Below are 26,879 nucleotides of genomic sequence, written 5' to 3'. Positions count from 1 at the left end.
TAAATAATAAAATTCACTCTTTCTTTTCCAAAATGCAAAAGTGGCTAAATTAATTATATTTCAAATAACTTTAAATACTTCCTTTTTTTTAAAAACGCATAAATTAATTAAATTCATTATTTAAAATTAACCATTAAATTAAATTTGCTACAACATAAATAAAGCGATCCTTTTAATTAATGATTAATCACCTAAAAGAAACCTATTTATTTTGATTTCTCAACTACTAATGCGTAAATGAACACATTAATTCAAATTACATACTTAAGCTTGCTACAAATATAAATAAAGTGATCTCTTAAATTAATGATTAATCATATAAAAGAAAACTATCTATTTTAAATTTCTCAATTACAAATGCGTACATCCACACATTAATTGGAATTAAATACTTAGGATAACATACTCCGTTTACCACACGCAAGGCACACAAACCAAGAAAGTCCACTAATCACACGGTACGCAACCCAAACGACAAAGGAACCCTATGGACCACACATGACGCTCACCTAATCATGGCTAAGGCAAGATGAGAGTTTTATGACCACCTAATCCAAATCCTAAGGATGAAGGAGGTATACTCAATCCTACGAATCCCAATGGAGATGAGCCCTGCACCTAGGTGGTATAGTACATGCAATCTCCTGCACCCATGAGTCACCCAAGCATACGTATATATATATATATATATATATATATATATATTCACTGAAGGCGTTAGCTCAAGATTTACAACAAATTTAGGGAACAGTTACATTTACACAAGAATCGATGCAAAAACACAATAATAGGTATGCGCAATATTCATATAGTCTAATCTACAACATTACATAACGGTAAATCCACCATTCAAGAATGCCACATAGGAAGTCAACCAAGGTCAAACGGGTTTTACAAGGCCGACTAGGGTAGGGGCATTACAAATCTGGTGTTATGAGGTTTATGATGTTTATATGCTTTTGAGTTTGCATGTTTAACAGTTTTGGGTTATATTACTGAAGTATATGTTACCGAGGTTGAATCTAATGTTTTTATGGAAGATTAAGTTTGTATAATTCATCCCCCCCCCCTCTCATCTTGTTGGCTATTAGATTTGTACTTACATTTAGTATCAAAACTATCAATTGGTATCAGAGCTTTGGACTCTAGAAGAAAAGTTTAAAGGCACTTGAGTTAAAGATCCAAAGATGTATAAAAGGGATGCACCGAAGTCGAACAAGTCAAGTTTCTCTACATGATAGAAAAGGATGAAGCTGCATCTATCAGGAGTTGGAGAATATGTTATATACTATTTGGAGAATGATTTTGTTACACTGAGCACCTATCCATTGACTATGGAAGAGATAAAGGCAAAGCAAGAACATATTCAAGCAATGATTGAAATAACATCTGCATTGACCGATTCAGAGTTTAATGATCTAGAAGGCTGCAATGATGCAAAGGCAATGTGGGATAAGCTCATATCTGTATATGGAGGAGATGAACATGTTCAAAGAGAAAAAGTAGATAGTCTAAGAGGACAACTGAATCTATGAGGATGAATGAAGGTGAGAACATAACTCAGTACAGTACAAGACTAAAAGAGATTGTCAATCAAATCAAAGGAGTAGGTGGAACTATTGAAGAAAAGGATATAGCAAGTAAGTTGTTAAGAACCCTTCTACCAGCTTATGCAATCTGAGTCTCTGCAATCAATGAATTGAGGCCTGTACCTAATATGCTAGTTTCTTTAGATGCTACTATTGGTAAGCTACATGCATTTGAGTTAAGTAACTTTGATAGCAGTGGATCTTTGGTAAACAAAGTTGAATCTACATTTAGTTCATTTCATCTTGATGAATCTAATGATTACAATGAAAGAAAGTATAAGTACTCTGAAGGAGATCACAGTGGGGCAAGTGAAAGATTTCATAAGAACATGGAAGAAGTACACAAACTATATGAGGAAATCCGAAAGCAAGAAGAGTTTGAAGCACTATTAGCTAAAAGGTTACCGAGAGGCAAAGGTAAGTATAAAGGAAAACTACCTTTGAAATGTTTCAATTGTGATAAGATAGGACATATGGCTTCTAACTATCCTGACAAAGATTCTACTGAAAAGAGAGATTACCGAGATGATAGATAGGAAGATAATCATTACAGAGGACACCGAGACTTCAGAAGAAGAGATAGAAAGACATGCTTAATGGCTGATGAGGAATCCAATGATGATAAATTAGATGAAACTGATACAGAAGAAGTAGTTTATGTGGCTATCAAAGATGGATCAGATGAAGAAAGGTATGAAGAAAAATCCCTAATATCTCACATAAACACTAATGATTCTTGGATCATAGATAGTGGATGCTCACATCATATGACAGGAGATAAACACAAGTTTGTTATATTAGAAGATTATGATGGAGGCTATGTTAGATTTGGTAATGATGCACCATGTCCGGTGAAAGGTAAAGGATCTATAATACTTCTTGACAATGCAAGATGCAATGATGTTTATTGGGTTGAAGGTTTGAAATACAATTTGTTGAGTGTAGTACAGCTAAACAACACAGGTTACCGAATAAAATTTCAGAAAGGAATTGTCAAAGTTCATGACAAGAATGGAAAGTTAGCTGCTACTGGGACACAAACAAAAGGTAACACATTTTACCTTGGCTCAACTCTTAACAAGTGTTTGTATGCAAAGATAGATGATACCTGGCTATGGCATAAAAGGTTTTGTCATGTAAATTTTGATAATTTGATCAAAATAAGTAAGAGGTCTACCAAGTCTTGAAAAACCTAAGAATGCTATGTGTCGAGGATGCCAGATGTGTAATGCCCCGCTAGGAAACCCCTAAGGGTTTAAGTTAAAAACACTCAAATAGAGTGTAAATATTATTATTTTTAAATAATAATTAAGAGCGTTAATGAAAAGTTACAACATTAAGATAGTTTGAAGTTATCTCTAACTAGATAACACAGTGGAAGGCTAGCGATCCTAAGGAGTTTCCCAACGTGATTACATAACCTTACACCTAGCTCAACTTGCGTCAATTGATCCATTAAACTGGATGACTTAGTTACAAGATAATGCATAAGACATGATTATATATATGTTCAATGATATGTCATCTTAGAATTTTAGGAAGCGTTCATTTACTTTGGGTGGTTAGGAGGCCATTGAGAGGTTATTTATTCAATGCACTTAAAATTCATAATTTCATTTAGAGGCCTCCAAAAAGGTTCAAAGCGTTTAATATAATGAAGTTCATTCATTGGGTTTAAGGTACCCATTCACCATTGATATCATCCTTTAATATTAAAAGTATGGCTAACAAGGTGAGATACATTCATTAAGGATTAAACTACAATTAATAGAGTGTGATCCCTTCATTTGATTTCATGCATAGCCAAATAATGAGTTGTAGTTCTTTTATGGAGTATAAAATGTGAGTAGCCATAGAATTCATTCATTGAAGTTTTAATAATACTAATAGAAGGAGCTCGATTCATTAAGGTGAAAATGTATTAGGAACACATGAGTTCATTCTTTAAATTAAAATATAGTTAGCAAGATGAAATTCATCATTACAGGATTAAAATATAAGTTCATAGTGACGTTCTTTCATTAGGATTAAAATACAATTATCTTATTGCATATCTCTCTTTTTAGTTAAATGAAGTTAATATGAGAGAGATACTTTTACTAAGATTTAAAGTATAAACAACTAATTGAATCCTTCCCTTTTCAGTTCATTTTTTTTTTTGCAATCATAAAGAAATTCATTTATTTGGGTTATAATTATGGAAGGCTAGTTGAGTTCATCCTTTGTATAAAATTAATCTGATAAAGATTATTTGTTAAGATTAAAACATAAACAACTAAGTAAATTCATCTGATAAAGCGAAATATAATTAACATGGCGATACTCATTTACTAAGGTAAGAAGGTAAATACCCATATGAGGTTCATCCTTTAAACTTCATCTTATAATTTATAACATTAATTCTAACTTTGTTTTCCATTCACATTCGTTCCATTTATAAGCTTAATAACAAGTTAATCCAATAATGTAACCCAGCAAGATTCTTTTCACTAATACTACTTTTAATTCACATTTTCAAAATACTTTTCCATAATCTCATTTACATTCTTTCATGAACCTGATTACTACATTTGTCAAGATGAATAATTTTATGCACTTAGATTTAAATTCGTTAAATTCCCCACCATACACTTATACAGAATACAACCATCCATGATAATTTAAAGCATAAAACAAGGTAAGCTAACACATCGCATAACACAGATATGATCTCAGAGTTCACCCCTAAAGGGCTACATCTTCGAGTCTGCTCAACTGCAAGACCCCTCTGGCATTTAATATAGTTGAGATTACAAATTTACATGTCTTTTACATCTCTGCCCTTTAGGCGAACACATACACTATTCAACATCTACCTTGATTGATTATTACATAGTGATCCCTTTTAGAAGCGGGTCAAATTGAATCATAACAAAAAAAAATAAAAACAATCCTGGATTCTCTTGTTTGACGGTACCCTAACTAGGGGCTTGATTGACTTATGACCAAACACTATCATATCAAGTCTTACCATTACATAACCAAATTCAATAATAGAAATTTAAATCTGCATAGGCATTATCCGGTAGAGGTATTCATTTACCATATTGCTCTAACTATTAATGTCGATCAATTGGTGGATTTGCTAAATTAACTTTTATTTAAAAATTCATATTAATCCACCATTACTATTTAGTCCATGTTAATAATAAGTATTAACCCAAGTATGATGTAATCAATATGAAATTAATAACTTGTATTAAAGTATGGATTTACTAAATGTTGAATCTCTAAAATCCAAATATATTATTTAACAATCTGAGATTAAATAATATAAAAGAAACTGAATTAAAAATTAAATAATATAAAAGAACTGAGTTTAAATCTCTTAAACTAATTTTTAAATCCACTTATTAATCTGATTCTTCTTTATTTTTATATATTACATACATATATTCTTTTTTTTTCTTTAAAAACAATTATATAAAATAATAAAAATAAACAAATAATTAAAAATAAAACAAAATAACTTTTTTTTTTAATTTTCAAAAAAAAAAAAAAAAAAGAGAGGGAAGGTACCCACGTGGACACCCACGTGGGCCCCCCCCCTTGGTAGCCAAAGCTACCTTTGGTAGCGCTGCTACCTTTGGTAGCAGTCTGCTACCTCTGGTAGCGCTGCTACCAACTGGTAGCAGTTGCTACCAGCTGCCATTTTTTATTTTTATTTTTAAAAAATTCTGGTTATAGTAAATAAAACAGTGTTAAAAGAAAAGAAAGGATAACAAATCCACTATGCACACCACACAGCCTAAGATAGGGATATAAGGCATTTTCCGGCATTTCCCCATTTTGAAAGAAAGTCACAGACCAAATATGTTTCCAACAATCTCCCATTTTTTTTTTTTTAAGAAAATCACAGTCCATATATTTTCCAGATAGCTCAAAACCAACAACCAACTGGGGAACTATTTTTTTTTGAATTAAACATGAACAAAACAACCAAAACAAAACGTAAAAACCCCCATTCTCCATTTATTGCAGTCACAACCATTTTTTTTCTTTTTTTCTTTTTCCAGAATGTTATGGATTTCAAAAAGAAATAAGTAGAAGAGTTGAAGAATAACCACCAAATCCAAAACAATGTTTGCATTCCATTTTCCACTCAAAGATCCAACAAATAAACAAGAGGGTGGGTTGGAATCCTACCTTCAAACGCATTCCAGGAAGAGTTTTGATGAAGAGCTCCACCTGCAAATCAAAGCAAATCTCCCTTTTTTCCAAAATTCCTCCATCTCCATTCTTTTTTTTCCCCAAAAAGCTCTCCCCAAAAAGAACCCCCAAAAACATTTCAAAACTAGGTTAAATGAGAAACCCTATTTTTGCCCTAATTTTCAATTTTGAATTTAGGCATTTTTATTTTTAAAATAAAAGAGAATGAGAATGGAAAAATCATTCCTTTCCACTATTCAATACATCTTATCGCTTTTCTCATTAAAATTAAAATGCCTCTATTTCTTATTTAATTCTAATTTTAATTTCTCCATATTACTTTAGCCAACATTTATATTTTGAACTATTAACAAGGATAACGCATTTTGATTAATTTAAATTTCCAAAAATCAATCTTTTATACTATATCAACTTTACAAGTAAAAAGAATAATTTCCTTTTAAATAATAAAATTTACCCTTTCTTTCCAAAATGTGAAAATGATTAATTTATTTCTATTTCCCAAATGACTTTAAATCTTTCCTTTCTAAAACGCATAACTCATTAAATTTGTTATTATTAAAATTAACTATTAAATTGACTCGCTATAACATAATAAAGTGAACTTTTTAAATAAATGACTAATCTAATGAAAGAGTCCTATTTATCCTAATTTCTCAACTACAAATGCGTAAATGAGCACATTAATCCAAGTTAAATACCTTAAGCTTGCTGCAATAATAATTAAAGCAATCTCTTTAAATTAACGATTAATCGTATAAAAGAAAACTACCTATTTTAAATTTCTAAATTTCTAATGCGTACATCTACTCATTAAATTGAATTAAATACTTAGAATAACAAACTCCACTTACCCCGTGCAAGGCACACAAATCAAGGAAGTCCACCAAATCACATGACACGCAACCCAATGCATGGAAAGCCCCACGAATCCACACACGATGCTCACCTGACCATGGCTAAGGCAAGACGAGAGTTTAATGACCCCCAAATCCGAATTCTAAGGATGGAGGAGGTTTACTCAAACCTACGAACCCCGAAGGAGATGAACCTCGCCTTAGGCAGTGTCGTACTTGCAATCTTCTGCACCCATGAATCACGCAAGCATACATATACATATACATATTCAATGAAGGCATTAGCTCAAGATTTATCACAAGGGTTAGGAACAATTACATTTACACAAGAATCGATGCAAAAGCACAATAATAAGTATGCACAATTATTTATATTATCTAAATTACACATTGCATCACGGTTAACCTACCATTCAAGAATGCCACATAGGAAGCCAACCAAGGTCAAATGGGTTTTACAAGTCCGACTAGGGTATGGGCATTACATTCTCCCCCCCTAGGCTCCGACTTACTCCTGGAAGTCGCAAAGCTAAACGGAAGTTATCCAACACGCATTAGCCCTTAAACTCAATTAACAATTATCAATTTGCACAACTAGCTATTTTGTCATCATTTTAGAACATTATTTATAAATCCTCTACGAATGTCATTATCCATTAATAGAAGGCATCTAACATCATTCACATCTTAAAATATTCTAGAATTTACACACAATCGAAGTAGAGAAACAAGAATTTTTCCCTTTTTATTACACCAAATTTAAAGCAGTTAAATATATAAGCATAGTTATCATACTAATTTATCAAACATGACAAGAAAATATGCTCTCAAGGTCAATTTCTTTCACCAATTCATCTCTTTCACAAAACTTTATTGCATAGAACTAGCTTCAAATATCAATTTCTACCACCAAGTTAACTTTCGTCAAATAAGAGCAATGTAAGAACTCAATTGTTTACACTTTTTAGACATACAAGAACCTTTCCAATGACTATGCCCCATAACATAGCGACAAGTTAGTTCCATTTAATCCATGATTACACATAATATCCATCCATAAGACTGGTTTGCACAACACAATAGGCCACATGTGAGCATGTCTAATGCTCGGTCAAAGGTAACATATATGATCCACATCTCTATGCCTGCTCTCAGAATAAATACATGATCAACAAATGTCCAACATCTCACTCGAGGGCTTGATGGTGCTAGGGTACACCATAGCGGTGCTATCTTCCATACAATTCCCTCGTGAATATCCCTTGTTGTGTAAGGTGTTTAGCCTCCAAGAGATAGTCACCACTCATAGGTAGGTAGTGGGTCCTAGCTGTTTCACAGCCTCACATACCTCCATCCTCAAGGTTCCCTACGTCTACTTCCTCGTATACACTCATCCAAGACCGTCTCCTACGTTCTTGGAGAGGAATTCACATTGCAACACAAGACCAACATACGAAAACAACAAGGATAAACCGGTTTAGCCACCAAAGTACAAAAGAATAAAGATAATAATTGTCAATTCCAACAATAAGACAAGAAAATAATTTCTGAATTTGCAACATCAAATCAAGTAAAATCAAGATTGCAAGATCGTGGCTAAACTGTCAAGGTCAAGTAAAATAAATTGCTGGCCCACAAAGAAATAAATAAATAATTAAAATAAAATCATAATTGCACATTACATCACTATGTGACTAGTAGCTAGCCACCAACGAGGAAGGAAGGAACAATCACCTAGCTAGCCTAGTAGCTCATCATGTGGTGTGGCCAAGTCACACACCCGCATGGCATGGTAGCGTGCACCTCGACATCACCCCGCATCACGTCGTCACGTGGCATGGCTCTGCCCTATACCTAGCGGTAGGCCACATGGAAATGTCTACTACATTCCCGCATCGTGTCTTAGCACGACATGGCAATACTCCAAGTGGACAAGGCACGCAATGGACATATCCCGCATGGCAGTGTACCCCGCGGATAAGGCACGTGTCGGTCACACCCCGCATAGCGATGTTCCTCTCAGGATACTCACCGTAAACTAGAGGTATACATGGCTAAGGTCTACCCACAAGTCTACCAACACTAGTCAGTTGGCAACTTATGTAAGAAAATAACACACCTCTCATGAAGACAATGCAATAGATGCTCCAATAGAATCCATCAATATGCTCAAAAAATGTCATCTACATGCTCAAAATAAAGGATAGGAATTAGGCTGGCACACATGAACCTCGTAAATCGGTTCATCACAAGGGGAAGTATAGAGTACACCTATGTTACAGTTCATTACAAAACCATACTTTTCCTCAAAATAGGGAAGCTAAAGTCACTTCGCGTCGACATTACTCATACACCGTTCATACTATTCAAGGAATGGTGACTTCTACTACTACCCCTTCACATACTGACTTATCAACAACCCGTGGGTTGGCACTCAGTAAGGAACAAATAAGAAACATCACATAGATAGGTATGGTTTCCCATACTCATAGGCAAACATATTCCTCATGGTTGATTACATCACCATCCCATGGGCACACATAGCAAGTACGGGTTTCTTACAACACACACAGAATAGCACCATCACTGGTTTAGTCACATTTACGGGGGGTACTTTACATTATGCTAACATATACTTAAGGGAAGTTTTAATTATGCTTTACACATGAATCACCAGACAAAATTTACTCTAGATACATGTTCTGAAATTCTCAACAATTCAAATTTGCACAAAGGAATTACATCATTCTGATATCTTTCTCAATCTTCCCTAAGCATTTTCATTCACATTACTAACTATGCAATTTCCCTTTCCAAGACAAAAAACTTTCCCCTTTCAATTAGAAGCCCAAAGCAACATACAATTTCATATGCGTTATAACAAAATTTCTTCTTAAATCACTGCATTCCAAATAGTATTTCAAAAACAACAATTCCTATATTTTAGACAAGAGGAGGAAAAGAGTTGGAAAATCATCTATTTCCTACAAATACACAAGAATTTCAAGATCACACCATATGCTCGAATATAAGTTTATCATTTTAGTTGCATGGTTTTCATTTCGCTATCTTTTAGGAAGGTGCCAAAGAATCCCAACATGACATTTCTAATTATTATAGTTGCACTATAATGTTCTAGTTTTCCGAACAAGAATTCAAGAAAACCAAATTTTCTTTTGTAATACAAGTCTTCTTGAGAACAATCACTATTCGTAATACAATACAATACAATAACACATCAAATCTAACATTGAAAATTCATAATACGACAAGGAGGTAAATGAAGGGCTATCTACTAGATTTTACACATTTAATGCATACAATCCAACAAGTCTTTCATTTACTCTTTCTTAAACATAATAAGACAATTATCTAAATCCAAAGCAAGTTAAATGGTGCGTCACTTAATAGATCCTAAATCACACTAGTTGAATAAGCACATAAAACATCCTTTCAAGGAGCACACTAATACACTCCTGAAGCTACTACAACATTTCCTCTTTTGGTATTCCTTTCACATCCAACAATTTTCACAAAATCACTATGTGCATTTTAATGCACCTTACTTAAGATGGAATTTAATTATATTACTCCTACCAAGCACATGGAGAACCCTTTAATGCAAACATACCATTTTCTATCATTAACCAGAAATTAACTCCCAAACCAATCCCCATTCACAATCTAAAACACAAAAACATTATAAGGCTCACACAAGGCTCAAGAAATATCATCCTTTCTCTTGCAATAAGAAAACTTAAATAAGAGATAACTATACATATCAATTCCTTTTAATTTACTAGAGAGAGAGAAGAAGATGAGTCATAATCACTCAATGTACTACATAATAAGCATTAACATTTGCCATACTAGTCTTTCAAGTGGACAATCATTAAGATAGATCAAAACCATAAACAAGCACATACCGTACTTCTAGATTCAAGATATTAACAACCAACCCAGATGGATTAGTCAAAAGAGTAAAATAAATCAAAAATGAAGGTACATACGACTCCCTTTTAAAGTAAGAGAAATCATAGACCAAGACCTCAATAAGCAGACAAAACACCCATAATCATTTCCAAAAACACCCACATCAATAAGGTGAAAACAAGGTGTGAACGCACACGTTACACACAAGTAGGGTTTGCTACATCACACCCTCACATCAAGGTGGACAAGCATACAACATAAGGTAGACACACACATGCCAACTAAGGGCACAAGCGAAACCAGAGATCCCAGTGTTGCAACATGGGCTCTGATACCAAGTGTAATGCCCCGCTAGGAAACCCCTAAGGGTTTAAGTTAAAAACACTCAAATAGAGTGTAAATATTATTTTTTTTAAATAATAATTAAGAGCGTTAATGAAAAGTTACAACATTAAGATAGTTTGAAGTTATCTCTAACTAGATAACACAGCGGAAGGCTAGCGATCCTAAGGAGTTTCCCAACGCGATTACATAACCTTACACCTAGCTCAACTTGCGTCAATTGATCCATTAAACTGGATGACTTAGTTACAAGATAATGCATAAGACATGATTATATATATGTTCAATGATATGCCATCTTAGAATTTTAGGAAGCGTTCATTTACTTTGGGTGGTTAGGAGGCCATTGAGAGGTTATTTATTCAATGCACTTAAAATTCATAATTTCATTTAGAGGCCTCCAAAAAGGTTCAAAGCGTTTAATATAATGAAGTTCATTCATTGGGTTTAAGGTACCCATTCACCATTGATATCATCCTTTAATATTAAAAGTATGGCTAACAAGGTGAGATACATTCATTAAGGATTAAACTACAATTAATAGAGTGTGATCCCTTCATTTGATTTCATGCATAGCCAACTAATGAGTTGTAGTTCTTTTATGGAGTATAAAATGTGAGTAGCCATAGAATTCATTCATTGAAGTTTTAATAATACTAATAGAAGGAGCTCGATTCATTAAGGTGAAAATGTATTAGGAACACATGAGTTCATTCTTTAAATTAAAATATAGTTAGCAAGATGAAATTCATCATTACAGGATTAAAATATAAGTTCATAGTGACGTTCTTCCATTAGGATTAAAATACAATTATCTTATTGCATATCTCTCTTTTTAGTTAAATGAAGTTAATATGAGAGAGATACTTTTACTAAGATTTAAAGTATAAACAACTAATTGAATCCTTCCCTTTTCAGTTCATTTTTTTTTTTGCAATCAGAAAGAAATTCATTTATTTGGGTTATAATTATGGAAGGCTAGTTGAGTTCATCCTTTGTATAAAATTAATCTGATAAAGATTATTTGTTAAGATTAAAACATAAACAACTAAGTAAATTCATCTGATAAAGCGAAATATAATTAACATGGCGATACTCATTTACTAAGGTAAGAAGGTAAATACCCATATGAGGTTCATCCTTTAAACTTCATCTTATAATTTATAACATTAATTCTAACTTTGTTTTCCATTCACATTCGTTCCATTTATAAGCTTAATAACAAGTTAATCCAATAATGTAACCCAGCAAGATTCTTTTCACTAATACTACTTTTAATTCACATTTTCAAAATACTTTTCCATAATCTCATTTACATTCTTTCATGAACCTGATTACTACATTTGTCAAGATGAATAATTTTATGCACTTAGATTTAAATTCGTTAAATTCCCCACCATACACTTATACAGAATACAACCATCCATGATAATTTAAAGCATAAAACAAGGTAGGCTAACACATCGCATAACACAGATATGATCACGGAGTTCACCCCTAAAGGGCTACATCTTTGGGTCTGCTCAACTGCAAGACCCCTCTGGCATTTAATATAGTTGAGATTACAAATTTACATGTCTTTTACATCTCTGCCCTTTAGGCGAACACATACACTATTCAACATCTACCTCGATTGATTATTACATAGTGATCCCTTTTAGAAGCGGGTCAAATTGAATCATAACAAAAAAAAATAAAAACAATCCTGGATTCTCTTGTTTGACGGTACCCTAACTAGGGGCTTGATTGACTTATGACCAAACACTATCATATCAAGTCTTACCATTACATAACCAAATTCAATAATAGAAATTTAAATCTGCATAGGCATTATCCGGTAGAGGTATTCATTTACCATATTTCTCTAACTATTAATGTCGATCAATTGGTGGATTTGCTAAATTAACTTTTATTTAAAAATTCATATTAATCCACCATTACTATTTAGTCCATGTTAATAATAAGTATTAACCTGAGTATGATGTAATCAGTATGAAATTAATAACTTGTATTAAAGTATGGATTTACTAAATGTTGAATCTCTAAAATCCAAATATATTATTTAACAATCTGATATTAAATAATATAAAAGAAACTGAATTAAAAATTAAATAATATAAAAGAACTGAGTTTAAATCTCTTAAACTAATTTTTAAATCCACTTATTAATCTGATTCTTCTTTATTTTTATATATTACATACATATATTCTTTTTTTTCTTTAAAAACAATTATATAAAATAATAAAAATAAATAAATAATTAAAAATAAAACAAAATAACTTTTTTTTTTAATTTAAAAAAAAAAAACAATAAAAGAGAGGGAAGGTACCCACGTGGACACCCACGTGGGCCCCCCCCCTTGGCAGCCCAAGCTACCATTGGTAGCGCTGCTACCAAATGGTAGCAAGCCGCTACCTTTGGTAGCAGTCCGCTACCTCTGGTAGCGTTGCTACCAACTACCATGCGGTTTGCAAATTTTTTTTATTTTTTTTAATTTTTTTAAAAATTTCTGGGTATAGTAAATAAAACAGTGTTAAAAGAAAAGAAAGGATAACAAATCCCCTATGCACACCACACAGCCTGAGATAGGGATATAAGGCATTTTCCGGCATTTCCCCATTTTGAAAGAAAGTCACAGACCAAATATGTTTCCAGCAATCTCCCATTTTTTTTTTTTTAAGAAAATCACAGTCCATATATTTTCCAGATTGCTCAAAACCAACAACCAACTGGGGAACTATTTTTTTTTGAATTAAACATGAACAAAACAACCTAAACAAAACGTAAAAACCCCCATTCTCCATTTATTGCAGTCACAACCATTTTTTTTCTTTTTTTCTTTTTCCAGAATGTTATGGATTTCAAAAAGAAATAAGTAGAAGAGTTGAAGAATAACCACCAAATCCAAAACAATGTTTGCATTCCATTTTCCACTCAAAGATCCAACAAATAAACAAGAGGGTGGGTTGGAATCCTACCTTCAAACGCATTCCGGGAAGACTTTTGATGAAGAGTTCCACCTGCAAATCAAAGCAAATCTCCCTTTTTTCCAAAATTCCTCCATCTCCATTCTTTTTTTTCCCCAAAAAGCTCTCCCCAAAAAGAACCCCCAAAAACATTTCAAAACTAGGTTAAATGAGAAACCCTATTTTTGCCTTAATTTTCAATTTCGAATTTAGGCATTTTTATTTTTAAAATAAAAGAGAATGAGAATGGAAAAATCATTCCTTTCCACTATTCAATACATCTTATCGCTTTTCTCATTAAAATTAAAATGCCTCTATTTCTTATTTAATTCTAATTTGAATTTCTCCATATTACTTTAGCCAACATTTATATTTTGAACTATTAACAAGGATAATGCATTTTGATTAATTTAAATTTCCAAAAATCAATCTTTTATACTATATCAACTTTACAAGTAAAAAGAATAATTTCCTTTTAAATAATAAAATTTACCCTTTCTTTCCAAAATGTGAAAATGATTAATTTATTTCTATTTTCCAAATGACTTTAAATCTTTCCTTTCTAAAACGCATAACTCATTAAATTCGTTATTATTAAAATTAACTATTAAATTGACTCGCTATAACATAATAAAGCGACCTTTTTAAATAAATGACTAATCTAATGAAAGAGTCCTATTTATCCTAATTTCTCAACTACAAATGCGTAAATGAGCACATTAATCCAAGTTAAATACCTTAAGCTTGCTGCAATAATAATTAAAGCAATCTCTTTAAATTAACGATTAATCGTATAAAAGAAAACTAACTATTTTAAATTTCTAAATTTCTAATGCATACATCTACTCATGAAATTGAATTAAATACTTAGAATAACAAACTCCACTTACCCCGTGCAAGGCACATAAACCGAGGAAGTCCACCAAATCACATGACACGCAACCCAATGCAAGGAAAGCCCCACGAATCCACACATGATGCTCACCTAACCATGGCTTAGGCAAGACAAGAGTTTAATGACCCCCAAATCCGAATTCTAAGGATGGAGGAGGTTTACTCAAACCTGCGAACCCCGAAGGAGATGAACCTCGCCTTAGGCGGTGTTGTACCTGCAATCTTCTACACCCATGAATCATGCAATCATACATATACATATACATATTCAATGAAGGCGTTAGCTCAAGATTTATCACAAGGGTTAGGAATAATTACATTTACACAAGAATCGATGCAAAAACACAATAATAAGTATGCACAATTATTTATATTATCTAAATTACACATTGCATCACGGTTAACCTACCATTCAAGAATGCCACATAGGAAGTCAACCAAGGTCAAACGGGTTTTACAAGTCCGATTAGGGTATGGGCATTACAAGATGGCTAAGATGACAAGATCAGGCTTCAAAAGTAAGTCTTACACTTCTAAGGGAATTTTAGATCTAGTGCACACTGATCTTTGTGGTCCTATGAAAGTTCAAAGTTGTTATGGTGATAAATATTTCATATTATTTGTGGATGACTATTCAAGGATGATGTCAGTAATGTTTCTAAAAGAAAAATCAGAAGCTTTTCAAATATTTAAATGGTACAAGGCAAGAGTTGAAAATGAAATAGGAAGACAACTGAAATGTCTTAGATCAGATAGAGGAGGAGAGTTCACATCTGATGAGTTCAACTTATTCTGCAATGATCATGGTATTAAAAGACAAGTCTCTGCACTGAGAACTCCACAGCAGAATGGAATAGTTGAAAGAAGAGACAGATCTATTATGGATTGTGCTAGAACACTGATGATTCAAAAGAAGGTGCCACAAACATTTTGGAGAGAAGCAATAAGCACAGCAGTTTACACCCTGAACCGAGTACAATTGAAGAAAGGTACTTTGAAGACACCATATGAAATCTAGTATGATAAGAAACCTAATGTAAGTTATTTTAAAATCTTTGGAATTAGATGCTATGTACACAAAGATGATAGAAATGGCAAGTTTGATCAGAAAAGTGAAGAAGGAACATTTCTAGGTTATTCTTCTAGAAGCAAAGCATTTAAATGTCTGATCAAATCATCTAACAAAATAGTAGAAAGTGCAAATGTGAAAATTGATGAATTTGCAGAAAGAAATGATGAAGGAAATTCCAAGGAACCAGAAGACTATGATGAATTTGTCTATGTTCAACTGAGAAGACTGTTGAAGAAAATGAAGAGAATATCCAGTTACCGAGTGATGAAGGAGATCATACAGAGCCTACTGAGGCTGTATTAGCCAAGTATGTCAGAAGACATCATGCACCAAGTCAAATTATAGGAGATAAGGATGATCCAGTGATGACAAGGAACAAACTAAGACAGAACACATGTTTGATATCTGAATTTGAATTGAGAATAGTGAAAGAGGCATTTAACAGTGAATATTGGATAAATGCTATGACATAAGAGATTGATCAAATCGAGAATAATGACACATGGACACTAATCCAAAGACCGAAGGACAAAAATGTAATCGGTACAAAGTGGATTTTCAAAAACAAGCTAAATGAAAAAGGAGAGGTCATTCGAAACAAAGCAAGACTAGTTTGCAAAGGTTATGCTCAAGAAGAAGGAATTGATTATGGTGAAACTTTTGCACCTGTTGCTAGACTTGAAGGAGTAAGAACATTGTTAGCATATGCTTCTTTCAAAAATTTTAAGGTATATCAAATGGATGTCAAATTTGCATTTCTGAATGGAATATTAGAAGAAGAAGTTTTTATTGAACAACCTAAAGGATTTGTTGAAGACAAGAATAAAGATTAGGTACGTAAATTGAACAAAGCTTTATATGGTTTGAAACAAGCACCTAGAGAATGGTATGAAAGATTGCACTCTTATTTGATTGAGATTGGTTTTATAAGGACAAGTGAGAACAACAATATGTACATGAAGAATGATGAAAATGGAATACTGATCTCAGCCATATTTGTTGATGATATTATATTTTGTGGAAATGACTCTTTATGCAAGAACTTTGGAAATAAAATGAGCAAAGAATTTGAGATGTCATTAATCGGTGAGATAAAGTATTTTATAGGCTTACAGATACTACAAATGAAAAATGAGATTTTCATTACTCAATCAAAGTACATAAAGGAAATCTTGAAGAAATTTGGAATGGAGGATTCAAAACCAGTAAGTACTCCTATGACTACCAACTGTAAATTATCAAAGAATGATGAATCTACATCTGTTGATCAGACACTTTACCGATCCATGATAGGAAAGCTACAATATGTTGTTCATAGCAGACTAGACATAGTACATACAGTAGGTATAGTTGCAAGATTCTCTGCAGGTCCTAAGGAAACACACATGACAGCAATCAAAAGAATTTTTAGATACTTGAAAGGGACAGAGGATTATGGCTTAGTATATCAGAAAGGAAATGATTTTGATTTAAAAGTTTATATTGATGCTGATTGGGTAGGCAACATTGATGACAGAAAAAGCACAAGTGGATGATCTTTCTTTTTAGGAGAAAGACTAGTGAGTTGGCTTAGCAAGAAACAAGGATGTGTTTCACAGTCAACAGCAGAATCTGAATACGTTGCTGCAACATTGAATTGTACCAACATTGCATGGATCAAACAACTGTTGGAAGGTAAAAATGAGAAAGTTATTGAGCCAGTAACTATAATCTATGACAATACTAGTGTCATTAACATTTCAAAGAATCATGTTATGCACTCTAAGACAAACCACATCTCTATCAAATATCATTATCTTAGAGAAGAAGCTAAAGAGAAGAAAGTGGTGTTGGAGTATGTTAGCACAAAGGAACAAATAGCAGATATCTTCACCAAGCCACTACCAAGGGACACTTTTGAAAATCTTAGAAGTAAGTTAGGGGTCCTACCCCTATCTTCTACTCACTGACTGAGTTCGGTGAAAGCATCAATCTGATGACTCTATCGAATATCTTTTAGGAGTTGATGTTGCTTTACACACTTTAGGATGTTTTCTAAAGGTGTACAGGAAATATTATAGGAAACAATATAGGGAACAGGAATTGAAGACAAAATGCTCTGACTGAGACTGCATTGATACACAACAGCAGGAAATCACTTCATACAGGCAGAAATTATGTTTTAGTTCTTTACTTTTTGGCATTGTTGTCAAAGGGGGAGAAGACTAATAAAAAGATAGAAAAGACTGAAGTTTGGAAAGAAGACTGAGAAAAGAGGAGAAGTCAAATGTATGGGGGAAAGCATTTCAACATTTCAGAATCACAGCAATCCGAATCTTTTAAGGTCAAATCAATTGGTTTTTCCATCAATGCCAAAGGGGGAGATTGTTGGCAATATAGCATTATAACAGACAATGGGAGATTGTTGACATTTCAATAAGGATATTGAGAAGGTTGTTGATGATTATGGATATAACTGATTAAGGATGTTTACTATCTTGATATTATTATTTTGTCATTGATGTCAAGAAATTGATTTTCTAATTCAGTATGATGTTGCCATATCCTGAGAAGTATGATTTGAAGAATATAAAGATGTTGGTAAAAGACACGGGAAAGATTATGATGAATAAGAAGATGAATAAGGTATTCAATGGGCAACTATTACCGAGTCAGACAATGATGAGATCATGATGTTTAGATTGTTTTAACATCATACATATGTTGTAAATTGTAAAGGTTAATACTATACTATGTTACCAAGCAAAGAACCTAGTTGGTAAACCCTAAGGTTATCACTATTGGTTAATGAAGGCAGAATGTCTACCGAGTGAATTTTAGTATTTACCAAGTTATAACCGAGTTGTAACTGAGCTATAATAGAATGCATTAAATGGTTACATGTGTTATTTAATGAAGGAAGCTGATGAGCTGGAACTGATTAAATGATTGGTATGCTGTAAATATTGTTTGTTAATGAATCTATGGCAAAGGAAAGTCGACATGAAGATCTACAGCGCATATTGAACCGCAATACCCTGGCACAAGTTCCAAGAAATATATGCAAGTTCCTAGGCGGGGTAAAACATTTTTCAGATCGAAAGATGCATTGAACCTGGACAAGATTGAAGATCTGATGGCTATGATTGATCATGGGAAATGTGATCAAGGAGATTAAGCAGTTAGCTAATTGTTTATAAATAGGGAACTGTTGATAAACAATGTATGCGGGCAAGTGTATGCATAGGGATGCTACATAGTGATTACTGAGCACAAAAGCTTGAAGACCTATTTGAATAATAGAGTATAGAAGCCCAACAGATGGACAAGATTAGTTCTATGTCTAGATTGTATTGAACAAATAAGAATATGCTTTAGCATTTTAGATGCGAAGTTGCAGATAGATTTTATTACTGTTATTTTGTGAAAGTGATAGAAAATCTCTTAACCGAGTGGACTTAACCGTCTTATTTGTAAAACCCTCTAGCAAGGTGACATTCTGATTGAGTGTTTGAAATCCTTTAACAAGGTCACTTCTAACAAGGTGAACATCCTAACAGATCTGAGGGAAATCCCTTAACCGGGTCACATCTAGCAATGTGTTTGTAATCTTTAACAAGATTTTCTTTTAACCGAACATACTCTAGAAGAGTATATTTCTTAGTGGGTCCAAAATCCCACAGTGATTTTTCCCTATTTGGGTTTCCACATTAAATCTGGTGTTATGAGGTTTATGATGTTTATATGCTTTTGAGTTTGCATGTTTAACAGTTTTGGGTTATATTACTGAAGTATGTGTTATCGAGGTTGAATCTGATATTTTTATGGAAGATTAAGTTTGTATGATTCACCCCCCCTCTCATCTTGTTGGCTATTGGATCTGTACTTACATTTAGTATTAGAACTATCAAACAGTGCCACCAGCAACAGGAGAGAAACAAAAACCCTTGCTTAAGGAAATGGAAACACAGACTGACCTACCAGATGTCACTACGAGCATGGTTACTTCCTCCATCGGTAGAATTTAGAATGTTGGTTCCTCCTCAATAGGTTACAAATCAACCAATGTAACTGAAGTTCTTTTAGATTATTTGAAGAAAATAACTGATTGCAGTTCACAAGCTTATAAAGCTATAGATGACACAATCCCAATTTTGAAGATGATAGCTCCAAAATGCAACATAGATAATAAGGATTCTTTGAGTCAACTTGACACTTTGTCGAAGAATATTACTGACAACACAGTGACAATTGAAGAAATAAAGGAACAAGCATTCAAAGACAGGTTGGAAATTGAAAAACAAAAATTCTTTAAGGATCAAATAAAGAAGTGTACTAGGGAATTTGACACACTTATACCGGAACTATGCAACTCATTGAAGGAATTTAAAACTCTGTACAAAGATACTTGTAAGACAAACTTTTTATTAGTTGACATAGATAAGAAAATGAGCAAGAAGAAATAAATAAACTTGCTGACAAATTCGTTAATTCACCTAATACATTATGGGTTTTTGATCAAAAGATAACTAGTTTTGAGGAAGAATTACTGAAGCTAGAAAGAGAAAAAGAGAGAATAATAAACAAGGCTAAAAATCTGAGACTAAGACTAAGTCCAAGACTGGACTATCTAGCATCCTTGAGGAAGGAAATATCTAAGGCACTAGTACAAGGACAGAAAACACTAGCAGAGCATATGCAACACCTCACTGGTATAGTTCAAAGAACAGAGGCAGCAACAAAAGACAGTAAGAAATTTATGGAAAGCATAAATTTGATTTTGGCGGATCTCTTTCAAATTGTAACCACCCAGTTACAAGGTTGAGATAGAAAAACTTCAACTCTATTGACACCTTGACAACCTTTGTCATTGATGCCAAAGGGGGAGTAGTAGTATGAGAAAATAATCTACAAAAGACTTATCTGCTCAGGGGGAGCTCATATATTTTTGGTACACATTTTTGGAAACAATTTTTGGATTACAAGTTTTGGATAAACTTTTGAAATTTTTGAGTGTTTCCATCAATGCCAAAGGAGGAGATTGTTGGCATATGCACACTCCAATGAGACATTGTAGGTGATTGAAGGTTTTGTCATTGATTGCAACCTTACAATCCTATGACACCGGCAAGGCATTCCATGGGCATTCCCAAGATCAGACTCTACACCAGCACTCAAATCACTGACACTGGCAATGAAAGGTAGCATATCGACACAGAGGCCGACGGGATTTTTGTTGTAATATATTTTGTTTCTTATTTGTAAAATCATTGTAAGCCGACTTGGCAAGTTGTAAAATGACTCTTATATAAGAGAGATCATTGTAGAACATTGTGTGTGAGGAAGAAGAATGTAATTAGGCGAAATAAGGCAGACCTATTATGCGAATTATAGGTTAAGGGTTTATGTAAGAAGTAGAGCAAAAAACGGTACTAGATCTGGCATTATTGATGCTACTTTTAAGTAGTACAAGACACTAGATTAATATAATCCATTTTGTAAGTTAGTGAGACTTTGTATTTTGTATTTGAGCAATGAGCTCTAGGCACTTGGCCTTCCTGCATGTGCAGGCCCCTCTTGTAGCAGTAATATTCTCTTATTGGCCAGTAAGTGAATATTGTGGGTCACAAATCCCACCAAGGTTTTTACCACACCGGGTTTCCTCATTAAATCCTTGTGTTATGGTGTGTTTTTCATGTGGTTGTTTTTGTCTCTGTTTATTGCATTACTTTCTACTTACCGGTACACAATATTAATATGCTCTACATGTTTTAAGTTAAGAAAATCTTATAACTAGTTAGATATTGATTCACCTCCCCCCCCTCCTCCCCTCCCCCCCCCCCCCCCCCCCTCAGTATCTGTGGGAATCCTAATAGGGTGATTGATGATTGAAATTTGATGTAAGACCTAAGACAAGAAATCCTAAGTGCAAGCAATGTTTTTGGTTTGTTTTTGGATTTTTGATTTTTTGGGGGGGATTTTGGTATGCAAATAATAATGAAATGATAGAACCAATGATGAAATGACCTAAGGAAGTTATGCAAGGTTTAAGTTTATGTCCTGAAGGAATGATGGAAGGCTATGCAAAGATTATGGGTATTGATCTAAGGGAATTATGCAAGGGTATAACCTAATGGTGGTATGCAAAGGTTTGATCTAAGGGTGTTATGCAAAGGTTTGATCTAATGGTGGTACACAAGGACAAGGTATAATTAAATGAGGCATGCAAGATTGAAAGGTGCAACTAGGTGAAGACTATGCAAGGATCTAAAGGTACGGGAAGCTCGAATGATGTGACTATGAGAGGACCTAAAAGATCAGAACTTCGAAAGTGATGTCTCAAGAGATTTGAAATTATTGTTTAGAGAACACAGGTTTGATGTTTCAAGGACAATGTTGTTTTGCAATGTTTTTGTTTTACAACATGGATGGATACTTAAAAGTTTAGACCAAAGTTTTTACAAAGTGTTTCAATTTCAAGTGTGGTGTTGATTATGAAATTTTCTTGTTTGTTTGTGCACACACTCAGAAAACATGGCAGACAAAATGTTTGTTTGATTTTGCAATAAAAACACATTCAAGCATAATCCTAAGGCTAGCCAGGACAATAGTTGTTGAATCTCACTTAGGGGGTTACCCCGAGCTACGCAATTCAGAGCGGATACATAGATGCTTGACCCCACTAGCTCCACCCTTGGCACTCACTTCTCCGGGGTAGCCAAGCATCAGTCCCCATGAAAACTCCCCATGGCGAACTTTGTATCTCTACTAAGAACCATAAGAATGTGAGTCGCTTCAAAGGTCCGACCTCTTGCATCAACAACTAGAAGGTTTTTGGCTTCTAACACAAAAGGTGTCTAGTAAGGGCATTCGTTTGAGTGGCCATACATGCGGTGGCATATGCTCCGTTAAGGAAGGCTCTCAACTTATAGAGGTTGTGTTCTATAGGTTTAATGGGGAGACATGCCATCGGTATGAACTAATCAACACCCGTTGCTTGCAACTTTCGTCACAAACACATTTTTTTATAGTGGTTCGGAAGAGCTTAAATTTAGCCCATTACCACTTGGGTCATTCCCTCTCACTGAGCCTTAAGGGCTTCTCGGGAGGCAGACCCTCTAAAAGGTAAAACAAAAAGAGCCTATTGCTCAAGACACAAAAGACACTAGTTAATTTTAAAGCACCAATTCGAAATGTGATCAAAGCTAAAAAAATCAGACAATCTGTTTCAAATCACCATTTCTTCGACATGCATCCTGCATCAAACAATGTTAGTAGTTTCAAGATATTACCTTTGATACACGAGAATAGATGCCCTACACAAGACAAAAAGTCAAAATATTAGTCCCCAAAATCAAAACAAACACACTAAACAATCACACCCAATAATGAACAAACAACTTTTAAAAAAAAAACAAGAAAAAAAAAATCTAAACTAATTATCAATTAAAAAAAACTAAACTAATTAACAATAAAAAAATCTAAACTAATTAACAAAATATAAAAAAATTAAACTAATCTAATAAAAGTTAAAAAAACCTAATGTAAAAAAATAAAAACTAATCTAAGAGATTAAAAAGTAAATCTAATTAACAAAAATTAAAACTAATCTAAGAAATTAGAAAAAAACTAAATCTAATTTTAATTTAAACTAACTTAAAAACTAATTTAGTTTAATAAATAACAAAATCTAAATTTAATTAAAAGAAAAGAAATCTAAATCTAAATTAAAATAACAATTTGAAATCTAAAATAAAAAGGAAGCTAAACTAGATTTTTTTTATTTTAATGAAACTTAAAAGGAAAAAGCTACTACCACATAGCTTCAAGTGGGGTATGAAATGGCTTCAAACTAAAATAAAAAGGAAGCTAAATTAGATTTTTTTTATTTTAATGAAACTTAAAAGGAAAAATCTACTCCCACGTAGCTTCACGTGGGGTGTGAAATGGCTTCACATGGGCTATGGAATAGCTCACGTGAGTTGTAAAAAGAACCCTACGCAGCCTCATGGCAACAAAAATGTAGGTTGAGCAGATTTTCATGCAAAATGAAAAGGATACACAGGAAAAATGATAAGTATGTTGCAGAAATGAGAGCCTAATGCCTGCAAAAATTGCAGAATATGCCCAAAAATGAATTTGTCCGAATTGTCGGTTATGCACAAAATAGAATTTATGAAACTGTTTCGCACAAGAATATCGATTTTAATGCACAAGAGACCTTGAATGGGAGGGAAGAGACGTGGGAAAAGACAACAGGGAAGAGTGCGTGTAGGGAGGTTGTAAAAGGCGTGGTGTGAAAGGAGGAATAAGGAATGCATGAGAATAACAAAGAGGTGGTCTCAGGATCGAGGAGAGAAAGGCTTGACAAACACTAAGACGTCTCTATGCATAGACCAGGCATATGGCTCCTTTAAATCTATCACATTCCACAACCTTGTTCGAGGTCTTCTCTATCTCGTAGAGTATCTGCAACACATGAAGTAAAACTATTTATTTGTAGGCTATAAATACGTGAGAAGAAATTCAGACAACAAAGAAGATTCAACACATTGTAATCAAGGATTATGTCGAAAAAGAACAATGATTTATTTTATAATCTGCCAAAAACTTGTTTTGAACTGCAATAGTTTGATGAAGAAATCGGATTATAAAATGTTTGTAGGAAGATTTTTAAGAGATTTGACAAAATATCTCAGTGAAATGTCATCTTATTTGCATAAAGGTCCATTTCACTAAATAAAACCAAGATATATCTCATCTAAATAAGATCATTCAAATGCATAGATTTAGCATTGAATGTGTTGCAGTCTGCAAAATTTAAAAAAATCCCGCCTCTACCAAGCAGAAGCAAACATGAAAGGACATGGTCCCACCAAGCGTTCCAATTGTAGATGAAGGAAATAAAAAACGCACATGCAAATTAAAATCTAAACTAAGAACACACATGCATGTCACACAATCTACTCCATTGCACTCCTTAAACCAAGATCTTATGTAGATAATACTACTCTCAGAAGCACACACAAGAAGCTATGGTTTTTTGGAGATTCAAGATGATTAATGCAAAGGAAGCTAAAGAAAATTAAATGCAAAGATGATGAAGAATGCAAATTGACATAAGTTCGACGCATAAAGATGAGACGCCCAAATAAGAGAGAGGGACTTGTTTAAGTAGATTTTCTCCAGGTGAGTTCATGTTGTGGGATGAATATGGGACAACACAAGATGGGTGGTATAGGGAAGATGAGTGGTAAATAGAAAATGGTAAGTGGTAGGAGGGGATATTAAAGGGGTTCTATTAAATAAATGGAGAAATGTATATAAGATGAATGCATGAAGGTGTATACATGAATATGATATAATATTTTATTTAATAAATTTTATAGACAAATGATGAGATATTAATAATAATATAATAAAAGATGGAAATTATGAATAATGAATTATGGAGAAATAATAGTGTAATAATAAGGATTCACCCAATGTTTAGAGAAATTTGAAATTAAATGCAGACAAATTAATGGAAATTTTTATGTGTCTACAGTATACACATAAAATTGGCTATGAGCACTTAAATAAATATTTAATATTTATTTAATAATTATTATTCTATTAAATAGTTAATTTGAAAAGATTAATTTATTAACTCATTTCATGTCCTATTAATTAATTTAATTGAAACATTTTATTAATTAATTTGTTATATCCTTTTCTTCTAATCAATTAATTAAATATCTAATATTTAATTATTCCTCTATCTACTATCCTATAGTCTCATTAATTAAATAATTTTTTAATTATTTAATCCCTTTTCCAACTCACCTTTCCATCTCCACTTCATCTTTCCTTTACCCACTCATCCATCATGTGGCTAAATTAATTCAACAAAATTAAATTAAATTAAATAATTTATTAGCCACTTATCTCCAACTTCCAAAATAAATGAAATATTGTGTACGTACACATATTTCTCAACTTTCTTCTATATTCTCTCCAACATCCCTATACACACACACACACACACACACACACACACACACACACACACACACACACACACACACAATAGAACAAACAGTGGAACAACATGTAGAATAACAACACGAGGAGGATGAAATTGAAATCACGGATGAAAAAATGAAAATTGGCATCCCTCTAATGCCACCAAACATACCTATTGGCCAAATGAATGCAGGAGTCTCAAATTCTGCCAAAAAGTATAGAAAGAAAGATCAGGGATCTAATGGCTAACTTCAATGAGCTGACTAATACTCTCTTTCCTGGAATTGTTAATGATAATGGAGCAGTGAAAGCTTTACAACCTTGGAAAGAGGAAGCAAAAAAGATAATAAATACTCAAGTAGATTTAATCTGCGAGGAACTACATGCAAATATGCTTGATGACATTATGGACAAGATAATTGCCATTGGTCTATTCTTGAGACAATTGAGAGGGAGGCTAATTAGGTAGTAGTCAAGTACACTCCTTACAAGGCCAAGGTAGATGTGGTAACGAGTTTCAATTGGCCAACATAGGAAGAATATACTGACTGGACAAAAACTTACTTGAATGAAGATTAAAGCAAGTAAATTGTCTTATTGAATTGGTCGGTTATCTTTTGAGATGAGCTTCAACAATGTGGGCCTTATTGAAGATTTTCATCGGCCATGACAAAGTGAAAATACATGTAATATTTTGTGAGGGAATTTTTGGACTTGGTTGTAACATTTCTTACAGGGGAATATTTTGTAACTGATATGAATTGTGTCAAATCAAGTATTGACATTTGTCTCCTCTGGCTCGAAGCTTGTAGCTCCTTAACCACTTATTAGTTACTTCTCCCAGAAATGATCCTTGTGGTTTCATCGAATCGAGCTTGATAGGCGTGTCTATTTCTCTCAATTGAGACAGTGAGAACTCACTAGTACTATTGAGCGTTTAAGACACTCTTAGTTTTGAAGTGTATAGTTAGACTGGAGCCACCTAAATGTCAATGTCCAATTTATAGGCAAACAATCAATTTGTCGGTGCCA

Source organism: Cryptomeria japonica, chromosome 2, assembly GCF_030272615.1.
Source record: "Cryptomeria japonica chromosome 2, Sugi_1.0, whole genome shotgun sequence".
NCBI classification, from domain to species: Eukaryota; Viridiplantae; Streptophyta; class Pinopsida; order Cupressales; family Cupressaceae; genus Cryptomeria; species Cryptomeria japonica.
The sequence above is the reverse complement of the archived record's forward strand: the minus strand, read 5'-3'. Positions refer to the sequence as shown.